Raw genomic sequence first — 22,682 nt, 5'->3', positions numbered from 1 at the left:
TATCTCAGATGTTTTTTCTGTGATTACAGCGTGGTTAAACAAGATGAGGTAAGGCAGGAGACAGCTTTGAGCCATGCCTGTGTCCTGACAACACTCATTTCTCAGCTCAGAGGGTCATGTTAATTGGGAGGGGTTGGGGGCTATATGTGTGTATTTATGGGGGGCGGGGGAGCACATCTCAATTCAACTCAGCGCAAGGCAGTCATTCGCTACCTGTCAACCCATGCAGCTCAGAGAAGCATCCGTTTGAAACTGTCAGCGAGGCTCACTCTCTCCCCCCCCCCCCTCTCTCTCTTTCTCTCTCTCTCTGTCAGTGTTATGCTTTCACAGTGAGATCTGAGCGTGTGTGTGTGTGTATGCGTGTTTCCTGACTGTGCAGACTAGAAGCTTTGTGAGAGTGTGCTTGCAGCATGCAACAGAGACACTACTGAAGCTAACCTCTCCTGCAAAACAGTCCTTACCGGAGTGGCAGACGAATTCCATGCACCCCACCCCCCGGCTTTCCTCTTAAAACCAATCCTCCCACCCACCAGCACCAGCACCAGTGAAAACCCCTCCACGTCCCAGCCCGTCCATGGCAGTCGATGGAATGAGGTTTTGACACTACACTGGGATAAAGGAAAGAAAACCAGAACTGTGAGTAAAAAAACTGTTTTGTCAATTGATTTTTTTTTTTTTTTATAAATTGTGTGTGTTTAGGGGAATATCCAACAATGCACATTAGAAAAGATGGGCAAGGTCGATTAATGTTCTACCAAACTTAAAAGAAATGAAGACAAGCCATGGGATTGTATATATATATATATATAAATATATATATATATATATATATATATATATATATATATATATATATATATATATATATATATATAAACTTCAAGTGTAGTTTGTAAGTAACAGGGATTATATCTTTCTGTTTTTATGAGTGAAGCATGTCATTTTAAACTTAATCTCAGAGTGTGACTGCTTTCTTGACTTGAATTCTGTTACGCTGTTGTAGTCATCATTAATGCCTGCATTGTCTGTAAGCCATGCACAACTTTACAGCAAAAAATAAGATCTCATATTTTAATGGCGGGAGCTAACATTTCTTCTTCGTTAATTAGTATTAAAGGGCCATTTTTCAACTTAACAAGTGGTAGTTGTATAGATTTGAATATGAATTGAAAAAAACATTCTCATTATTGTGCATGCAGGCATGAGTCTTAGGAAATGGTTCTGCAGCGCATTATTTAGGTTATGATGCTGAACAACAAATGCATACATTTATTGAGCTACCTTTTTTTGCCTTTATACAGAACAGCTTTATGTCTCAGTTTGATACATGAACACAGCTGATCCAGACAGTGTAGATGCTGCATTTTAGTTAGAAGCAGCAGAACTAGAATTGCACAAACTTTAGTTTTTCTTCTTTCTGGGATGGGTTTAATCATACAGAATAAAAAGAAGTGCAGAGGTTTAAGCAGGGCTTGCACTATACACAGTCGCTGTGTGGCTGTGCAGCACATCGTTATTGGGATTTTTTAATTGCTTGATGTTCTCCCGTTTTATGGCTTGCATTTCTCAAACATGATATAAAATCAGATCTGAGCTTGGCGCAGGCAGGGTGAGTGTTTCTATTCTGAATACAGCACACGAATTGCATTTTCACTGGAGTGTACTCTTGATCTTTCAATGTAATAAGAAAGGCAGTGGCAGTACATGCCAGTTTCAATTCTCTGCACTTGTTACAAGCTAATCATATTGGCACTAGTACCTGTGCTATTTATCCATCTGTTTACACAGCTTAAAATGAGGAAGAGAGTCAACACTTGTGATGGATAACTGTGTTATCTGAGTGTTTATATACAGTTATTTATTATTATTATTAATAATAATAATAATAATAATAATAATAATAATAATAATAATAATAATAAATGTTTTGTGTACCAGGATATTTGTATTGACAGGATGATCAGATAGTTTTGTAATGTGCAAATCTTAATCCATATAGGTAGGTACAGATTTGTTAATCTAAAAAATGATGGTACTTGTATCAGATATGCTGTAATTGTTTTAAGGAAGCTAACCTCTATAGGTTGGTATATATATATATATGTTTTTTATTTTGATATTGCAGTACTTCACTAGCCTGTTTACAATGACATATTTGAATAAGACAGCAACATCGGATCCATTCTTTCAGAAGACTCTTTAGTTGTAAAGTTTTCACAGCTGCCCTGAAGTGTGATGGGTGGCTGGATGAGTTGTTTTATATGTCCTGATGTTCTAGATTGTTGTTAAGTGCCTCGCTGGTTGAATTATTTTTCAGAATTATGTTTTGTTTTGGGTCTTGCACAATAGACAGTGTGTTAAAGCCAAAGTCACAGATGGCTAGTGCTAGACTTGACTGCGACCTAAATAATAACTTGCCCACACAAATTAAACGAGTGTTGAATAGCTTACCTGAGATGAAAAGAACAGTGACCTGAAACCTGATGTGTATTTGTCAGGTGACCATATACAGCTCCTGCTGGTATTTATTTAATGTCTAAAATGTCTATAAAGACCAATTTTACATGATTCCTTCAGCAATCATTTTTATGAATGCTGTAGAAATCTCTTTCCTCTAAAACAGTGTGGTTATTTAAGCTCATAATCAGTAGTGCTGGCAGGTATGGTATCAGTCTTTCACTGTGGATTCATAAAAGTGATCTAAGACTGCGGCAGCTGATTTCTTCAGGATGTGCTATACAGAATTTAGTTTCAGTTGGTGCCACAAATTGTGTTAGATTAGAAACATGCATTTGTTCTCCAAATAATCAAACTCTGGTAAAGGTACAAATTACCACTGACTGAAGAATAAAACAAACAAAACAACAAGAACTACTTAACAAAAGCCAAAGAGTTGAAAGTACTGTGTCTTGCAGTTATTAAAACAATGGCACAGAATTTATATTGGATATTAAGTTAAAATAGAAAGACACATTTAGTGGTAAAGCTAATGACAAGGGCTTATCACAGACCGAAGTCTTGCCTTTCCTCTGCATAGATAAATCTGGGATTTAGACGACAGTGAACTAACAAACCCAATAGCTATATTTTCCATTGTGCTCTTAAGCCGATCCTAATGAAAAGACGTCTCCCTATTTCTACCTGTAATTAAACCATTCACAATGAATCATTATTAAATGCTTGCCATGTAAGATCCTGTATTAAGAGTATTGGGAATTATCTGCCATTGTGCTGGAAGAGTAAATGCATTGGTTTATTTTGATTGCTTCCTACAAACAGAAGGGCAATGGCTAAGAGCACCTGTTGTATAATTACAGAAGTGCGGTTAACTCTACATGCTTCCAGAGAGCATCTGCCAGTGCCAATGCCAGTGCCCATTTCCGATTAGCAACCAAGTCCTGGATTCCTCGCTGTCTGTCTGTTTGTATCATGCCATGAATGAATAAACGTTTGGTTTCAGAACTTAAAATATAATTGACCTGTATGTTACCATGCACCACATATTGAGTACCACGGCCTTGTATAATACGTACAGTTACAGCCATGGGCAGTTTTTCATTTGTCGTGAATTCCTGATAGGCCGCCAGTTTTAAATCAGCTGCACTTCATTATTCCTGCCACCAGGCGACTGACAAAAATGTAAAAAAAAAAACAAACAAACAAAAAAAAAACACCAGAGGGCGCTGCATACTTCCATTAAATGCTTTTAAAAAAAACGGAAGGAGCAATTACAGTATTATACCCCTTTGAACCCGGCACCCTCTAATCCACCACATTTCCATGGCATCCTTAAGTGGGAACTCTACATATGCGGTAGAAAAGTGAATATGCACAGTTGACTCTGTGTATCTTCTATTATAAATTGATATTCAGTTAATCCGGTGTCTTCTTGGCAGCTACACTTTGGACGGTCAAGACTTAGCTGTTCTGTCACCTGAAGTGCGAGCGAGAGGAGGGGACAATAAATCATCTTTGATTAAAAGAGGAGCAGGACATGCATATTTTATCAATAATGTTAAGTTTTATTGCAGAAGAATTTCACTGTCAACTACCTTGTAAAAAATGGTTGTGATTTATAATAACGCCATCCTACATGTACGTAGTAATGCAAGGTGCTATAAACATGGATCTGAACTAGTCAGAGAGGCCTGTACACACAGTAACTGGAATAAAGACATAAAAAGAAAAAGTAAACGGCTGGCATTTTTAGGGTCAATTATTGAAGCGCAATGACTTCAAGTTTCCTACTGAATTCTTAAACTCATATTAAATTTACATTAACTACAAAAAATGTTCATGCTGCTGACACTGAGCTTGTTCATTTAACTCTCCTATTACTTTTTATGATGTTTAGATGCATTCCGAACACTTATTTTCCTCTAATAGTGAGATTTGTATCCTTTTTGTTCTAAGGATGCTGTCTTTCTTGGAGGCCTGGTTTTGCTAAATTTGTTTTGCTTCCTGGACTTGAGTAACCATGTGATAATGTTACCTTTGCACTCTGTTGACTTCATGGCAGTGTAAAGAAGCAGGTGCAGTCAGAAAGGGTCTCAATCCCACAAAAAAAGAAACATTTAAACCATTAAATCGACAACAGAGAAAAATGATTGGGACTAAATCTTGACCCCAGAACAACAGAACAGAAAAGGGAGGGAGGGGTTAATTTGACTGCTTTATGATCATGGGTTTTCATAGGAGTACGTTTAAAATGCGTCTGGGGTATGTGTTTACTTTGTACGCAATGCCATGGGAAATGTTTGTTTTTGCATAATTACATTAGATTTCTGGACAGGGAAGAAGAGCTACTATGTAGCTGACTGTGCAGTGCTGTATTTTGAATGGGATGTGGCTCCGGTGACCCAGACAGGGGATGCAGTAATCGATCTGCCATGAGGGCTGACTGATCAGTGGACCAGGCCCTGGTAATGGAACAGTCAAACTGAGGTCAATTGGAGTTCAGCTCTGGAGGGCTGGAGGGGTCAGTGTGTGGAGGTATGGGAAGGGGGATTTATAACTATTTCCCTGTTCACCTTGATGGACAGTTATGCACAAATGGGAGAGGAGAGTGACTCTTAAGGCAGCTGTACTGGGTTGTATAAATCAGTTCACCTAAATAGAAATGTAGCTTTTGCTGTAATTGCTCAACAAAGATTCCTTAGAATATTGAAACATGTGCTTTACATATCTCGAACTATTCATCATCCATGTTATCTGTCTGTGTACATCTCAGTTACTCTTGCAAGCTGTCATTTTTATATCTTGCTTCTAAATTGAGAAGTATATTTAATGGTAAAACGTAACTTCTATTATTGTTAGTGGCTATTTTATGCTGGATAGAGTGTGGAATTCCATTGGTTAATCTAACTTTCTCCTGCTAGTGATTACTAATTCATTTTCTGACACATTGCTGATAAACCAGCGTTATTCTGAACAATAGTTCAGGCAAATCTCAGATCGAAGCTCAGTTTAGCTGAAACATTCATCAGTTAGTTGGGTAATTTTCCAAAAAATATCAAAGTTGGGACCAGCAGTAGCTGACTAGTAGTATTTAAGTCTTTAATTGATGTACTGTATATGCTGCTTGATAAAACCTGGTAATGATCAACAGATTCATTTAAAAGAAGATTTCTAATAAAAATGGACCACATGCCTGCTCACTGGTCATGCAAAGCCAACCAAGTCAAAAACAATAAGGTACATATCAACAACAAAAAGCAGATGAAAAGGTACAGTGGTCTCAGATATGAATGCCTGTTTTGAACTGATCAGGACCCCTCTAATAAACCCTCTATTCTCGTCTTCTGTTGATTGAACAGTGCTTGGATTTGATTGTATTTTGGCTCCTGTTTCAGTATAAACTGGTGTGTGCCGGCTGGAACAAACAGATTTTACTATTTTTTTTTTTTTTTATTGTTTTACATTTTTGTTTGAATCCCCAGGGGATTGGCTGATCCTGGTTTGAAAGGCCCAGTGATGGGATTGCTGTCAGTAGACATGCTAGGTTTCAGTGAATAGTGTCAAAATTAATACAGAAGCAATGCACTCTCTCCTTGTATGATCCTCTCTTTTTTCTAACATTTCTGTTTCTTACCAAAGTACAATCTGTATAACCAACTCAGATTGGTCTGTTAAAGATAAGGCCATGTCGGTTTCAGCTTTTGTTGTTTTAAGCAAACTGTTCAGAATTGCAATTAAAATGTGCAGAGACCCAAGCTTCTTGAAAAGGTTGAACCTTATTATAACATGTTAAAAATATCAGCTCTTTAGGTGTTTTCTGTAAAATTCTGTGTGAAAACGCAATACTAATTACTGGACTAAAACAGAGCTTTATATCTACCTGCTGCTACAAGTGATATTAGGTGTACATAGACATCAATTAATTATGTATCAGTAGAAAAACTGCAGTTTTAAGAAAGATATATATATATATCTATATCTATATCTATATCTATCTATATATATATATATATATTATTGTATTTCTTGCTCTTATTGTATTACTTGTATTGTAACACTTAATGTATTTGCTTACGATTGTAAGTTGCCCTGGATAAGGGCGTCTGCTAAGAAATAAATAATAATAATAATAATAATAATAATAATATATATATATATATACCAGCCATATTGAAGATCTACAGCACGTGGGGTTGTAGATGCTTGCAAAAAAAACGAAAAAAAAACAAAACAACAAAGCTGCTGCTTTTTTTCCCTTAGTGAAGAAAATGAAAAAAGACTTGGTTTATCCACGTCTCTGATGTGGGATTTTTGTGTGGGCGCAATTGGTCCACGGAGAGTTGGTTATCTGAAAGAAATTGTTGTAGGAATGGCTTGAGCGTCTCAGTCCCCAGGGGGCCGCCGGCATTGACAGGATCCGCAAAACAAGCGGAAAAGCTGTTTAACATGCGAGCCATTTGAGGCAGAGCCCCAGCGTTAATGATCTCCTTTTGAGCCGGGGTCTGGTGGCAGTGATTAGAGAGAGGCGTTTGAGAACAGCGAGAGCGCAGCTGTAATGAGGAGAGGTCTAGCCTCAGAACTGAAAGCTGCTGCTGGTTGATCTGCTCTGTGTGTCTCTGTGTGGTTTTTCAGGAGGCTGCGGCAGAAAGATAGTGAGATTGAATAAAAGTGAAGGGGGAGGTGGGAATGAGGGGCAGAGGGAGAAAAATAAAAAGAGTGAACTTGGATTAACTTGCGAAAAGGAATCTCGAGTATATGCCATACAGCCATCGGGCTGGATTTCAAATAAATGACAGAGCCAAAGCTCGACTGACTGCAATAGCAGCAGGGCCTCTTTGAATTGAGCAAACAACACCACAATTAATGGTAGAAATGATCAATTATATATACAATAAAATCTGTATGGTCTTGTTACTTTGTGCAGCAGTATGAAGTTATATATATTACACAAGAAAGTGGATTCATTCTGTTAGCTTCCAACAGGGTTTTAAAAAAGAAAATTTTATAAGGTAACAACCTTCTTAAAAATGTAAACAAACAATTTAGTATGAACGAGATTTAGAGAAATTAAGAGAATGAGAGTGGTACATTTAAACCAGTGCTTTAAGCAAAAAAAGTATGGCAAAATATGGATGGTGTCCTCACTCTCATTTACTGTAATGAAACTAATGTTTGGGGTTTAAATTAAGACCAATGTTCTGCATTGCTAGTACCAATAACCAGAAGCAAGGGGCCTGAGTGGGATTAGAACATACCCCAGTTATTAATAACCAGTATTTGCTGGAGGGTTGTGTGTGTGTTTTATAAAATATAAAACCTGCTGTATGAGACACTTCTTATGCAAAAAAAGGGCAGGTGTCTTCTCTTTGCTATATACTTCTCAATTAGTAAGTAAGCCGTATGCTTTAATGAGGATAACCTGTCAGTTTTACAATTCATCACGCATTTAGACAGCCACATTTGCCGGTGACTGGAAGTGACATTAAATTGTGACCTGAGACTTCAGGAGGTTGGTAAGAGACAGGTCCATTACAGCAGAGCATTCCAGAACTCTGAGGCACTGCTAAAAATGGAATGCCGAAACTGCTTGAGGCAATTGGGGAGCCTGCACAGCACAGGCTCATTCCTGCACAGTTTTCTTGCAGTGTAATATTATTCATTTCATATTGATATGTATTGATGGTCCCACTGTGAACATATTGTGTTCCATCCAGTGTTATCATTACTTTAAAAATATGATAGTGGGGGTTTATAACAAATTGGTATTATGTAATGTGATAATATGTTATTACAAATAACAACCTGTATTACAGAATTTTGCAGGGCCTTATTACACATTTACATTATCTTGAACAAAATTTGACGGGTCTGTGTTCGAATTTGAGACAAAATGAGATGGCGACAGAGGTGTTGCCCGTGGAAGTGGTGAGGAAGGGGACATCTCCCAAAATGTAAAACAAAGTTAGATCCATTTTTGAACGCTGTACAAATCAAAGGCCCTTTGCTCCTCTTCCACACACCTCCTCCCCCTTCCATTTTCCTTGTTAATTCAGGCACTTTTATTTTGCAGAAGCTGTCATTTTACATAAACTCTAATAGAACTACATCCATCGTTGCTGCCAACTTCTCCATATCAAACACGTGTAACCCAGGAGAGAACTGACAGCTCTGACCAGTCACTCTTTGAGGGGCGGGGAGGGGAGCCAATGGAGAAAGCATTAACTCTACAGCTGCTGTTGGTTTGTTAGAGATCAGTGGATACCGAGCTGGTTAAGGGGAACACTATACCCTATGAATTAGTATAATAATATCAGCTTATATCTGTTTATTATCCCATTATATGTGTTTTTAATAATGATTAATAAATAAAGTTATCAGTATGACCTTTGGGACTGTCTCAAAGCAAGCCAGGGTGGGTAAAGATAATCATTTTGGGTGTGCATGGGTAATTTGTCAGAGATTTTATCTATTGCACATCTATTGCAAATCTTTAACAAACTCTGTTTCAGTGGTGCATTACCGATAGCGGTAATTTTTATAATGGTCTTATTAAAGTCCACCTTAGTCTGGGTTGTAAAATGTACTGGTGACTTTCAAAAACATGCTAAATGTACATGACTGATGATTAAGAACAAATGCCAAATGTTAATGATCAAATATATGACGATATCCAAGTTCAGAGGGATATAAAGTATCCCTTTAACCCACAAGATACCCACCTGGTTTTACTTGTAGTTTATATTGCTGTCTAAATTAAACAACACAAAACAATCTGTTCCTTTATTGCTGGAATCCATATCATCCCATTGGTTAAGCATGCTAATTTTCATTAGCTCTAATGGTTCCTCGTCTAAGGTGTGCGTTTATGTTCTGTATAGGCACAACCTCAGTGGTGTTTTTACCAAACCTAAAGTGAACATTGAAGCGTTTTTGACTTGAGACATTTAACAGAGATGTGAATCCCTGATAGTGTTAGTGCGAATATAAAGAGGTTACATGCCTCATGTAGATGCAAGGGCAGAGCCTTTCTCCTGCACAGGACTACCTGCCCTTCATCAGTCCTGCCTTCCTGAGCCCTCGTTTCTGCACACCTGTTTTCATAAATGGGCCCGGATAATTATCTGCTCTCGGGAAGACCATCCTATGCATTTCTTTCTTTCTTTCTTTCTTTCTTTCTTTCTTTCTTTCTTTCTGTCCCGTCCCATCCCATATGGGCCTTTTATGGAAAAACAATGTACAAAAGAAACCCCATACCTAGTCACCAATTACAGTACCTGCTAAATAATTGAAAGTTATTTAAATTTAAATCTACGAGTCATTCTGGAGCAAGATCTCCAGAAGCTTTCCGGAGGGAACACACACAGTTTTTGTCCAACCCTGTTTTTTTGTTTTTTTTTTAAAAAAATTTTTACCCAACAGCATTTCATTCCTATGTCATTTCCTTAGGAAGTCATGTTCTTTTACTTAGGTTGACAATGGTCTTAATTTATAGAACAGTAGCAAATTATGCTGGATACCATTCTCCAGAGTCCATTAAAGAGAGTTACATTATCAAAGGTCTTTATTAATGAGGATCATTATGACAGATAGAAGCTATGATTGGACTCCCTGTCTTGATCATTTATATTGCTGGGAGATCACTTTGTTATCATCAACATTAAACAGAAATCTGCATTGTGAAATGATTCTGCTTTTCAAATTAAACTTGGCAGTTAGCAATGGCAGAGCATCTTCATTTTTTTGTGCTGTGATACTTTGACCCAAGTTCAGGAGGTGCTCATTAAGTTCAGGTTGCTTGCTGTAGATACAGTATATGTCATTGTGCAAGTGGTTCTTGGTGGTCTTCCATCAGCGGGAGGTTCGACTGCAGGTTCAATGAGAGGCCACAGACGCAGCGTTTCAGAGAATTCAACGTCACACTTTTATTACATCTCCATGAGTTATACAGAACTCAGTTCCCTTCTGTAGTAGCATCCCTCCTCTACACATATAGGCTTTGTGCAAACTGTCTCTACATCAATAACATAAATAAACAAATGTCCTCCATTTACACCAAACTCTCTCATTCCCGCTGTCTCATTAGAATCTCGCATGACCTTTATCCTCTCGCACTAGACGCTGTCATGTCTTAAAGGTACAGCACTCAAAACATAATAACATAATCGTCACATCGTGTAGACTTGAGTGGCCAAAGTGGCTTTATCAATATAAAAGATCCAGCACCATCAAGAGACTTTGGAAGATCTAGCCTATATTGCATATGTTTATGGCAGACAACTGGAACTGCAGAGCAGCTCCTGACCTCATAAGAGACAATATTTTAGTAATTGCAATAAGAACCACCCAGAATTCTTGCAAACAGTATAACATGGTACGGGTGAGTAAACACAAGACAATATCATTTTAATATCTTTCTTCCTTGTTTTGTAATATCAAGAAGTGTTGTTTTTTTTTTCTTTTTGGAGTAATTTACTGGAGTAACGAGAATGTGCCCCTAGGTGCTGTTCAACTGCTTTTTTGTTGAAACTGACTTTGGAAAATGATTTTAGATGTGTGTTAATGGCTTTCCAATAAGACCCCTTATCAAAGAATCACATATATACTGCAGCCCATCCTGTGCAGTGTTATGGCATTTTTTATTCCAGGTTTTACCGTTTACATCATTTTCTTGTATTCAGGGACCTGTGTTGAATTAGGAGGCCTTCCAGGAATACAGTGATTCAAGTCTTGGCTACAAAACATGAGTTTAGACCTAATCTGTCTATTAGAGACTCGGACACATCTCAGTTAGATTATAACTGATTCGTTTTACTTCTCTCATCCACACAGTGATTATAACTGAGCCGTCTTGCTTCTCTCATCCACACAGTGATTATAACTGAGCCGTCTTACTTCTCTCATCCACACAGTGATTATAACTGAGCTGTCTTACTTCTCTCATCCACACAGTGATTATAACTGAGCCGTCTTACTTCTCTCATCCACACAGTGATTATAACTGAGCCGTCTTACTTCTCTCATCCACACAGTGATTATAACTGAGCCGTCTTACTTCTCTCATCCACACAGTGATTATAACTGAGCCGTCTTACTTCTCTCATCCACACAGTGATTATAACTGAGCCGTCTTGCTTCTCTCATCCACACAGTGATTATAACTGAGCCGTCTTGCTTCTCTCATCCACACAGTGATTATAACTGAGCCGTCTTGCTTCTCTCATCCACACAGTGGTTATAACTGAGCCGTCTTACTTCTCTCATCCACACAGTTATTATAACTGAGCCGTCTTACTTCTCTCATCCACACAGTGATTATAACTGAGCCGTCTTACTTCTCTCATCCACACAGTGATTATAACTGAGCTGTCTCTTCTCTCATCCACACAGTGATTATAACTGAGCTGTCTCTTCTCTCATCCACACAGTGATTATAACTGAGCCGTCTTCCTTCTCTCATCCACACAGTGATTATAACTGAGCCGTCTTACTTCTCTCATCCACACAGTGATTATAACTGAGCCGTCTTACTTCTCTCATCCACACAGTGATTATAACGGAGCTGTCTTACTTCTCTCATCCACACAGTGATTATAACTGAGCCGTCTTGCTTCTCTCATCCACATCGGTGATGCAAGTTCTTCAGTACCACACTGCAAAGCCTTGGGATTGGTTGACTCTTGACCCTTGTTGCAGTGGTACAGAATACAGTAGATTCTGAGGTGGAAAGATTCATTTCAACAGCCTGTCTTTCTTGCAGAAATGTGTAGCTGACGTAAAAATAAATAGAAAATGTCAGGTTTTATTTGCACACTGGACTGCTTGGCAGCTTAGAAGATTCATATAAGAAGCTACTTTTCTTAGTTGACATTTCAGGCACGACGTTGCTACAATTTGGGCCCAAAATCCTTTACTTACTTTTCTCCAGATTCTGCAAATGCTTTTTACAGATGCTTAATGCTCAGTGGTCATTATTGTTTATAAACAGCACAACTTAAAATGACCTTATCTATCTAAATGTTGTCTCCACAGGCACGAATACTAATGCTTTACTTGTAAGCAATAGAAAACAGAATATGTTCTCCACATTCATTATGCTAAAGTGATTTACGTTTTGGTAGCATGTCGGATCTGTTGGCTTGCAGTTGAATTGCTGTAATTGGATATGAGATCAAAAAATACACTAACATTTTGTACAGTGGTTATGCTTGAAAGCTCATCAGTTTGCATCAAGCTTCCGCCTGTTAAATAGTTAACTATCTCCCTTTCCGTTTCAAAGTGAAGCCTCAAATAGAAGCACCAGAAAGTTAAATAAAGACAAAAAGCAATTGATATTAACCAAATCTCTAAAATATTTTAGTAAAAATTAGTTGTAGCCGGTACTAGGAGCCTTTTTGTTGGTGGTGGCCAGTGTCTCGGTGGTAGCAACAGTTACGGTACGTTGGAATATTTAATTTTCTCATTTTTATCCATGCTGGTTTGCTTGTACACATTCAGAGGATGTGCTTTCAGTGCAATGTATTTGTACACATTCATGCTTCAGACTTCTATTGAGAACAGAAAGTCTTATTTTCTAAAGAAGCCTGAGGCTGTTAGGTGCATTTACTCTTGGTTAGGGTGATTTAATAATAATTTATTTTGTTCAGTATTAAGGACATTGCATGTCAATAAAACAAGATCAAATTGTATGTTTTTACCATTTGAAAAAAGTGGCAAAGGATGTAAAGTGAGTGTTTTCATTGAAGTAAATCTACTCTGTGCTGTAGATGGGCAGTAAGAGTGTGGTGGTGAAATGAATGGCATGTGGGAACATATTGATAATCTGGTTTTGATAGGTTATTTATTTATTTATTGACATGATGATTTTTCTTGGAGAACAGCAACAACCTTGTGTCAACGACTTTCTAAAGTTGGAAATTATGTTAACCCTGAACTTTTTATAGATGCAAGTATCTTTATTTTATTTGTATGTCTTGGTTTAACTTGGTTTAAAATATTGTATGAGCTGGACATCTGACAAAAAGATCTATACCTATGATTTCTAGTTTCTGGGTAAAAGGACATGCAGGCCTTTGAAAAGATGATTAGCATTTAGATGTGGAGATTTGCCTCTATATTATAATAGTGGTGGACATGGCACATTTCTGACATTTGTGTAAATTTGTTTCAAGTAGCCCTGAGGGGCTGATCCGCTCTCCTGATCAATCTCCCTAAATTGCCCATGCTGACCTCCCGATGATGAGAAGGTATTTCCATTCCTTTGCCATACTGATTTTCTCCCTGATCGATAGCAGATGTTTTCACTCCTCATCAGTGCTGGATAAGTGTTCTAATGGAGGTCGGGTCAGGTCAGGGAGGGTTTGATTTATTTTCATTTGTAAAAAATAGAATGGCAATATTCCAATATTGGTACAAATCTGACACCAGGGGGCAATTTATCTTTTCCTCATGCACAGACACATGCTTGCATAAAAAAACACAGACGTGTACATATTTATTGCTATCATTCTGGAATTACATTGCCTCCTATTATATTACAATGTATAATTCGTATGTCCAGTCTGTAGAAACATCCCCATGAAATTAATGTAGAGGGGAAACAAAAGTCTTGCACTGTGTATAATTCTCAAGGAAAGCATATTTGATTTTTTTTAGCAGTTTGTGGGGATTAAAAGAAAGAAAAATTCCCAATAAAGAAAGAAGAACATTTGAAGTTAAGGCCTAACCAGACGTGATGCAGTTTGTCCTGTGTTAAAATGATACTTTAGCTGTGACACTACCTTATACACCAGTGGTGACAGGCAACCTCTGATTGGTCAGTGCCCTAGCTGCCGCGTGACAATATCGCAAAAATAGGCACATTCCTTTTTTTTTTTTCTTTTTTTCTTTTTTGCATCGCTTTAGTGTCATGTTCTGTTTCTTGTGTAGCGGCAAGTGTGTCGTCCTACACATTCGCTTGTCGCATGGTGTCTGGTGTGATTAGGCCTTTACGCTGTAGTTTTGTTTCACAAGCAAATACTGTTTAAAGAACTACTGGAGGCAATTATAAGGAGAGTACTGTACATTCAAGCATCTCATTGAAACAACGTCAAAGGTGTTGCAAGGTGAAAACAAATAGCTGAAATATTGCCTGTAAAATGTCTATACAGTACATTTTACAGCTTGTTTGTATTGTATTGTGTCCGTGTGAGGACTCTGTTGGTAACCTCAATATCTCAGGCTGGGTGTGACTGACACCTGGTTTTGTGCTAATAGACCTGCCCCCTGATAGTCTTTACTGCTCAAGAATCAATCAGTAACCTGCAGGAATTTTTACACTGTACTTGAATCCAGTGGCTCAGTATGGTGCACCAAGCATTTCAGTGAAACTCATTTAATTCTGGTAATGTAATGGTCATTTGGATTAGTGTTTTTGATTACAGATAAAATAGGGCACCTGTAATACCTGTAAAGGGTAGAGGAATATAACAACCAGGCTAATGTAGACATAGCTCTGGTTTGGAACCAAAATGATATCATCTCGGATCACAAGGTCTCTGTAGGGTTGCAGTCGTTGACAGATGGAGAATAGGTTATAGTAACTTTTGCTTAGAACATCATCTTCATTTTATTGATTGATTATAATGATCCTTACTGGACAATGAAAAGATAAGAATCCCAAATACTCCCACAATGTTCGATATTCCTAGTAGGTTAAGACATCGTTGTTATACACAAAGATTAGAGCGCTCCTGCTGAACAAAAATAAAGGTTAACTTTGAAGTCTAAACTGCATATCCTAAAGGAACACAGGCAGATCCCCAAATCCTGAAATGCCTTCAGGGTTTGGATATGCTCTTGTCTGAATACATTACTGACATTTCTGAACCATCACATAACAACAAATCAGTTCAGTTGTGCAGATAGCAATCCATTATGTTTGTATGAATTTGTATTATGTTTGTTTGGTGAACATTGCGTGTCCACAGGCAGTATGTTCTGAAGGCTGTCGCCACTGATTCGAGGTAGGGATTAGCATCGTTCATGATCAAAAAGGTATAATGGACATATAAGTGTGTCCCAGACAGTAAAACAAACAACTTCTATGCCCTTATTATGCCGCCTTGCAACTCACTTTCAGAATAGCTTTAGTTTCCAAATCAACATGTGGCAACACTAATTAAACATCCCTATAGGGGTTGCTTATGGTTTTTAAATTTGCAGCTGCCTCCCCTGCTTCAGCTCATTTCATATCTCATATGTACACCCTTTGTGATACAGACTTCAGTTTTTCGGTGTTGTGGAAACCCGTTGAGCAAAATTATACACTTCACTTTGACCACGCAACTTTTTGGTTTCTGGCTGCAAAAGGCCGTAGCTATTGGCTTCACCACTGTGTTCTTTCATTCTCCAAGTCAAGTTTGATTATGGTTATTGTGGTTTTGACTGCAATTTTACAAAGCCGTCTTTGCCCTGTCAGAAACATGTCGGAGACATGTCTAGTTTCTTGGAATTTATAAAGGACCACTGAAATAATAGCTAGATCTCAGTGGAAATCAACTTAACTTGAGGCCAGGTTCAGAACATATTTAATAAGTGTGCTTTCCATCCTTTCTTGGTTTCCAGAAGCACTTTAATAATCTATTGATGTGCTTTATTACCTGCTTTTTTATTATGTAAACTGTATAACAGTTAATTTAAAGGGGTTAGTTGAGGGATTATAAAGAGTGACTTAGAGGATCACACTTCCATTCTTCAGACTGATTCCAGTAATCCTTGCTTGGCCCATTTGAGCAAGTCTATCAGCTGTGGTTCTGGTGACCGTATAATATCGTAGGTGTTCCAAAGACTACAGATTTGGGTAGGAGCCAATTTCTGAATCAGCAGTACAGTCTCTTGAACCAGAAGAACCAGTTGAAACCTGCACAACTGCGTACTGACTTTTAAAACAAACATGCTGTGACTATTTTAAAACAATTTGGGAAGCCTCAGGTGGACAATAAATGATGGATTGTGATTACAGACCCTTTTTTCCCCACACATTAAATATGAAAAAGGCTACTATGGGAAATGTGTTTTAATGACTATAGGGATGCTAAACAGTCCACAAATCTAAACTGACAATACAATATTTTAATTAAGCAATTCATACTACTTGACAACTTTTGCAGGTGAATTAGTTATTTTAATGGCATTCCGATCTTCATTGGAAACAACTCTGTGTTAATTAGATCAGATTCCATGAATCCTCCAAATGCTGTCCTTCTCACTTTGGTCCCTGACCACTGAGGTGCTCTTACCCTCCAAAACATCAGTATCAAGTGGTTCACCTGTGACTGTGTTTAGTTCAATTGTGGGTTATTGTTTAGTTAAACAGGATATAGGCGATTAATAAGGGCTTGTATAAAATTGTGCCTCTCAAATACAGAACAATAAGTTCTCTTCCCATTTAGAAAAAGGACACAGGCAATCAGTAAAACATTAACATGAGTTACGAAGACTTATTTAAATATATACATTAAAGACATTTTTGTATTCAATAAAACTTTTTTAGAATGTTGTTGGATTGTTGAACAGCTGATTTTTATTTAATTTGTAAAAACAGGCTTAAAAAACAAAACATGGGGGCTCCCGAGTGGCACATCTGGTAAAGGCACGCCGCATGGAGTGCAGGATGTGCCCTATAGCCTGGAGATCACCGCTTCGAATCCAGGCTATTCCACTGCTGACCGTGGGCGGGAGTTCCCAGGGGGCGGCACACAATTGGCCGAGCGCTGTCCGGGTGGGGAGGGCTTAGGTTGGCCAGGGTGTCCTCGGCTCACCGCACACTAGTGACCCCTGTAGACTGGCTGGCGCCTGCGGGCCTGCCTGTAAGTTGCCCAGAGCTGCTTGGTCTTCAGACGCTGTAGCTCTGAGGTGGCTGCATGGCGGGCCTGCAGAGTACCCTGGTGAGGTCCTCTCACACCTCTGCGCTCTTGCTCTTGTGATCTGCTCTTTTGGTCACAGAAAGACAGCTGTGAAAGGAATGTAGCCCCTTCTTCATTCTCATGACCCTGTTAAGGCTATGAGAGATACAATTATACTATTGATAAAGTAATTCTTATTTATACCACAAGCATGTGCGTCAGGATGGTTTGCTGACACAACAATAGCACAGAGATAGCAAATAAGCCATCAAATACCAAATAACATTACAATAAGAAATACAAATTAACTGATAAAAAAAAATAACATTTCAGGTAAGGTAGACCACATGGAAACATACAAATGTTCACATGGTTAGAGATAACTGTGGCCAGCTCACCACCTGTCACAACTGTGCACCTCTGGTGAAGGTTTTTACAGCAAATCTACTTTACAGATCTTTTCATCTGCTGTAGCTCTTACCTTCAAAGTAAGCGGATTATTTCCAGTTATCATTTTTTCTTTTCAAATCCTTTCTTGTAACAATTTATTATGCAAACTCCAGTTTCCTGCACCTCCTCTAGAATCATTGGCAAGGAGTAAATTGTCAGTCATTCCACTAACATCTCAGTAATTTGCAAGTCAAATGGAAAAAAGTTTTCTCATTTTGACAGCCTCCCCTTATCTGCAACTGTGAAGCAAGCAGCTGCACACACTCGCTCTGCCAGGCTAGCAGGTGAGTCAGCTAGAAACAGATCCCAACAACACTCACCACTTTCATCCAAAACCAAGGGCTGTCATACTATATACAACAGGCTTTACATCTACATGGTGCATTCTTCAATGTTCTTTACTTACAAAATGTAATTTGCACTGTATAACTGCCGTTCCTACTTTCTGGTAAAACTTTAACATTTCTGAAAAGAACGCTTATGATTCTCATGAAATGTTAGTTATTTTTGATGAATTAATAATGAAGCAGTGATATTAGGAAGTGAGCTGGAAAGAGCCCACAGTACCAGAAGGTAAGAGGTTAACCGTCACCTTCACTTTTTAACAATGCTGTAGCCTGGCAGAAGTGTCACAGGCTCCTGAGATGCAATGGTTGCAGTTGATTCCTTTTCAAACAGGGTGCTGTTCTCCACCTGTGGTGTTGGGAAATGCAGGCGGTAATTGGGTGCCATAAATCGTAGATGGCGACAGGGTAGGTCAGAGCAGGCAGACTAGATTACTAAAGCATTACGGTCAAAGAAAGACCTTGAATTGGAAGATTTTAATTAGAGCTTGTCTCTCGTTAGCTCTTTCTTTTAATAGGTTGCGTTACATTTTTGAGATGGAATCATGAACAGTAAACAATAAAAGTTTTTGTAAGATTAGAATTGTATCTTTTTTTACCCCTTGTGTGTTTCTTTTTGGCAGTGGCTGAACTTTAAGGAAGTGCAAGATCTCTGGATGAGAGTGCAGCAAGACTGAACCTTTCTAAAACCCAGACTCAGGCACTGGAATGAAAATTGTTTCCCTCTGCATTGAGTGGTGTACCTGAAGACCATTTTACACACATATATTGAGAGTCTATTTAATACTCTGCAGGGAAGAGAAAGATTTAAAGATTAACCTTTTTTTTCTACCCATTGTAGACTCTAATTTACTTTAAACGTAAATGCTGAAAGTGGACATGATACCATTTTTATACTCTTTGTCTATTTTTAAATCCATTTTCCAGTTATGCCACAAAAAGCAGCACGGTTTCTCTCGGTGCAGATTCTGCCCAGTTTTGGGGGTGTTTTTTATGGATGATGTGCAGAGAGCTCGAAGGCCAAACTCCTGCGGTTCTTATTATGGGTTTTCATCACTTGGCGTATTACAATGAAATTGCATTCAAACCGTAGAGATTCTGCAATGCTCCAAGAATCCCATTGTCCACATAACAAGGGATACCATTTTTTCCCTGTTATTTCCAACAAATTGGTTTTAAGAACTGGATGCGATCCAGTTTAATTTTGGTAGTAGCCTGGCTCATTTTGCAAACAGTGATCAAGTGACTGTATATTTTAGAATGTTATATATCCAGCATGGGTATATAACATGTACCTAATCGTTTTAATATCTCTGGGTTTAAGACATTTAGATCACTGCATATCATTGGGTCTGTTTTAACATTTTTAATACAGTCTTATTCAAATTAGAATCAGCACAGATTTGTCAGCAAGGCTGTTTTCCTGGCATACTCAGTTAGGTTTTGAAAACCTTAAAATAGAAGTATTAAGAACGAATTCACTAGAGGGGCTAGCAGAAATCATATTCCGACCAAAGAATAACTTCTGTCAGTCTTCTCTTTATTCTAAAATAAGTTGTTATTGCATTATCTGACTGCCATCTCAAGTGTATACAGCGCGTGCTTCCATGTTAGTGCTTCACCCGAATGCACAGTGAAACGCTTTAGCAATGGAGGGAGGATTGTACCAGGAGGACAAGAGCTAATTACTTTTGAATGGTAAATTATTCATATCCAAACAGGCACAATCTTATCTTTTGCATCCCAAATGAAGGAAGCCAATGTTTTACTGAACAACTAAGACAACAATAAAACATTTTTATTGTTTAAATGGAAAGGATGGAATGAATCCAAGTGAGTTGTAAATTATTTTTTTTTGTCTGTACTGTTTAACATTACATGATTTTGTCTGTACTAAATAAGTACAATAATTTTTGTATCATTCGTGATTCTAACCCATGCACCAATATGTGACCTGTTAGGATTGTGATTGCTTATAGTAGCCTAGTGGCCCAAGTGACTCTAGATTGGCTTAATCAGTGGTGTATCTTCACTTGACATTGGCATGTTAAACTGTGCTGATTGTGTAGTAAAGACCAACATTGAGTTACAGTGTGGTACACTCATAATGTCCCATATGCTAAAAACTTTTAAATGAAAAGTTATTGCATTTATGTTTTGGTTTCATGCACACCTATATTCCTGAGCATATCAATTGAATAATTGTAATGTTTTATCATTTACATTGTATTTTTTTTTATATATATATAGAAGAGACAGCTGCCTTTAACTATTATGGCACAGTTGTCACTGGTACTATAATAATAGGAAAATGATTGTAATGATTACATTTTTTCTTTTTATAATGGCTCCAAGGAGAATAGAGTAAATCAGTGCATACAGCGACTGTCTGATGGGTACTAGTAATTAAAGGGTTAACCATTTATCTCTTTAAATATAACCACCCAAGCTTGTTACTTATTTTTCTCCCTTTTCCCACAAGGCATTGTAAAGGAGTTATAAAGAACAACAACTTCGTATCTAGGATATACTCACATTATTGAAGTGCCTTGCCAGCTTTTTCCATTGCAGAGACTCCAGGCTGTAATATACCCTCCCACCCTATCTATTCCAAGCTACTGTTATATAATAACTTCACTTGCAAATTGAAAGTGCTAATTACTTTGGCATTTAAAACAGTATTTAAAAGAAAAAAAAAAAGATTATTTCAGCTTTGATAATGAAAATTTCAAGGTTTTCACTATAAAAAAAATGGATCCAAACTGTTTAGCAGACGTTAAATGCCAGTTTAACTATCTTCAAGGCTTTTGTATTGTTTTAATGCATTTAACTACTACTGGATGTATGGGTGTGTGGATATCTAAGCTGTTGTTTTGCTAGTAAACTGGAAATGGCAGTAGTTAAAGACTACTTGACTGGTTAACATAAGATCCATCATCTGACCTGAGTAAGCAGGCCTCTTCCTTCATCCAAGAGCCATGTTTATATCTGACACTGGGACTGACTTGAAAACAAACTCTGCAGATGATCAAGATCCATTCGATTTCAATTGGAGCGCTCCGTCCCAGTGAAGATTGCAAGCTGGCAGAACTCGATCTCTCTGATGGTTGAAGTTACCTTATGAGTGACCAATGTGAAGGACGTGTGTGAGGCAGTAAAAATATATGTAAGTCAGTGAATTGATTTACAATTCGACCAAAATGTGATATATAAGGGTGATCTTTGACTTTTGTTTGCTGTCTGGTTGCTGATTTAGATTGGGTTGTTGAATGCAGATGGAACTAGCTGCAGCCGCAATTTGGTATGGGAATGAGATAAGACAGAGTTCACAGACTGGTTTCATGGTGTAATGGATGTGGCCTAAGTGGAAAGGTCTTGGGTTCAAACCTCATCTTTGGCGAGGACCCTTTCTCTGATATCTTACACAGTAATTTTGTTACTCAGACAAGTCTTGCATAGCGGTTTGGGATGTTTTTTTTTTTTTGTTTTTTTTTTACTGGCAAGTGGTTGTAATGGCTTCATACTATAGATGTTCAAATCTCTGCGTCAGAGCCAGGTGTTGGTGACAGTAATGCACTGTGTATGTGGTAATATTACACATAGCAAGTGGTGTGGGGGACGCTCGTAGCAAGTTACATTGTCTAGTACCGTCAACCTGTCACTTTTCTAGAACATTTCATTCGTCAAAAAAGAAAGGGCATTAGACCAGTGTAAATCAGTCCAGCCAAACGACACGTTGTAAACAATTGAACTGTGAAGTAGCAGGTTTTAAATCCCGAGGTGATCCATGATAAACACAAAGAGACTGCTGACAATCTGTTGCTAAACCAGTAAATAGGCAGGTTGTCACTGCAGTTGTCGTCGTCATTCACACTCAACCCACATCTCGCTTTTGATCTCTTTTAACAGTTTAAGTGTTAATACTTTCAATTAGCTGTATAATTTTCCCAAACCACTGGCCCCATCCGTAACACGCAAAACGTTCACACAATTAGAAGCCACTAATTCGGCAGCTTTTTAAAGTTGTAACTAGTGTTGATTTAACACTTGGAGGGAATGTTTATCCATCTGGTATAAACCCCTGGGCTTTATTCTGCATGTTAAGTGGGCATAGAGGTGGCACATCATGTTGTTCAACCAAATGCACGGCCATTAAGAAGATTCCTGGGGCAGGACAAGCATGAATGATAAGCTTTATCATCCAAAAAAATATCTTTGCCATTTTCCAGAAGAAGAAGAGCTATGGTTAATTAATTTAGGACAATAACTTCTATATTGTAAATATACATTGTGACTGCAGTTGGTTACTGTAAGTACAGAGCTATAGTACATCAGCTAAGACCACTAGAACATTGCTGAAATTGCAGACAGTAATCTGTAATGCAATTAAAATGCAGACAGACTGTACTAGATTTGTTATAAATGAATACATGAATTTGACTGTGGTTGCACTGTTTTTCTACAAGTTATCCTATTGTATTGGTTACTCCTAAAAAAAAGTGACTATGTGAAGGTTGGATAATGGTTTAGAGGAATATGTTCTTATATA

General features: G+C 38.0%; 1 protein-coding gene across 2 annotated transcripts in view; it reads left to right on the top strand.

Moving 5' to 3' along the window:
• Positions 1–318: 318 nt before the first annotated feature.
• LOC117423437 (RNA binding protein fox-1 homolog 3) overlaps positions 319–22,682 on the top strand; it is a 374,971-nt gene continuing 352,607 nt past the window's right edge. For both annotated transcript variants that reach the window (XM_034039231.2, XM_058989872.1), the window contains exon 1: positions 319–636. The gene's annotated coding sequence lies outside the window, so the exon portion shown is untranslated. The remainder of the gene's footprint in view (positions 637–22,682) is intronic.

This window comes from Acipenser ruthenus, chromosome 17 (assembly GCF_902713425.1).
Source record: "Acipenser ruthenus chromosome 17, fAciRut3.2 maternal haplotype, whole genome shotgun sequence".
Classification (NCBI taxonomy): Eukaryota; Metazoa; Chordata; class Actinopteri; order Acipenseriformes; family Acipenseridae; genus Acipenser; species Acipenser ruthenus.
This window is presented reverse-complemented; position numbering and strand designations above follow the sequence as displayed.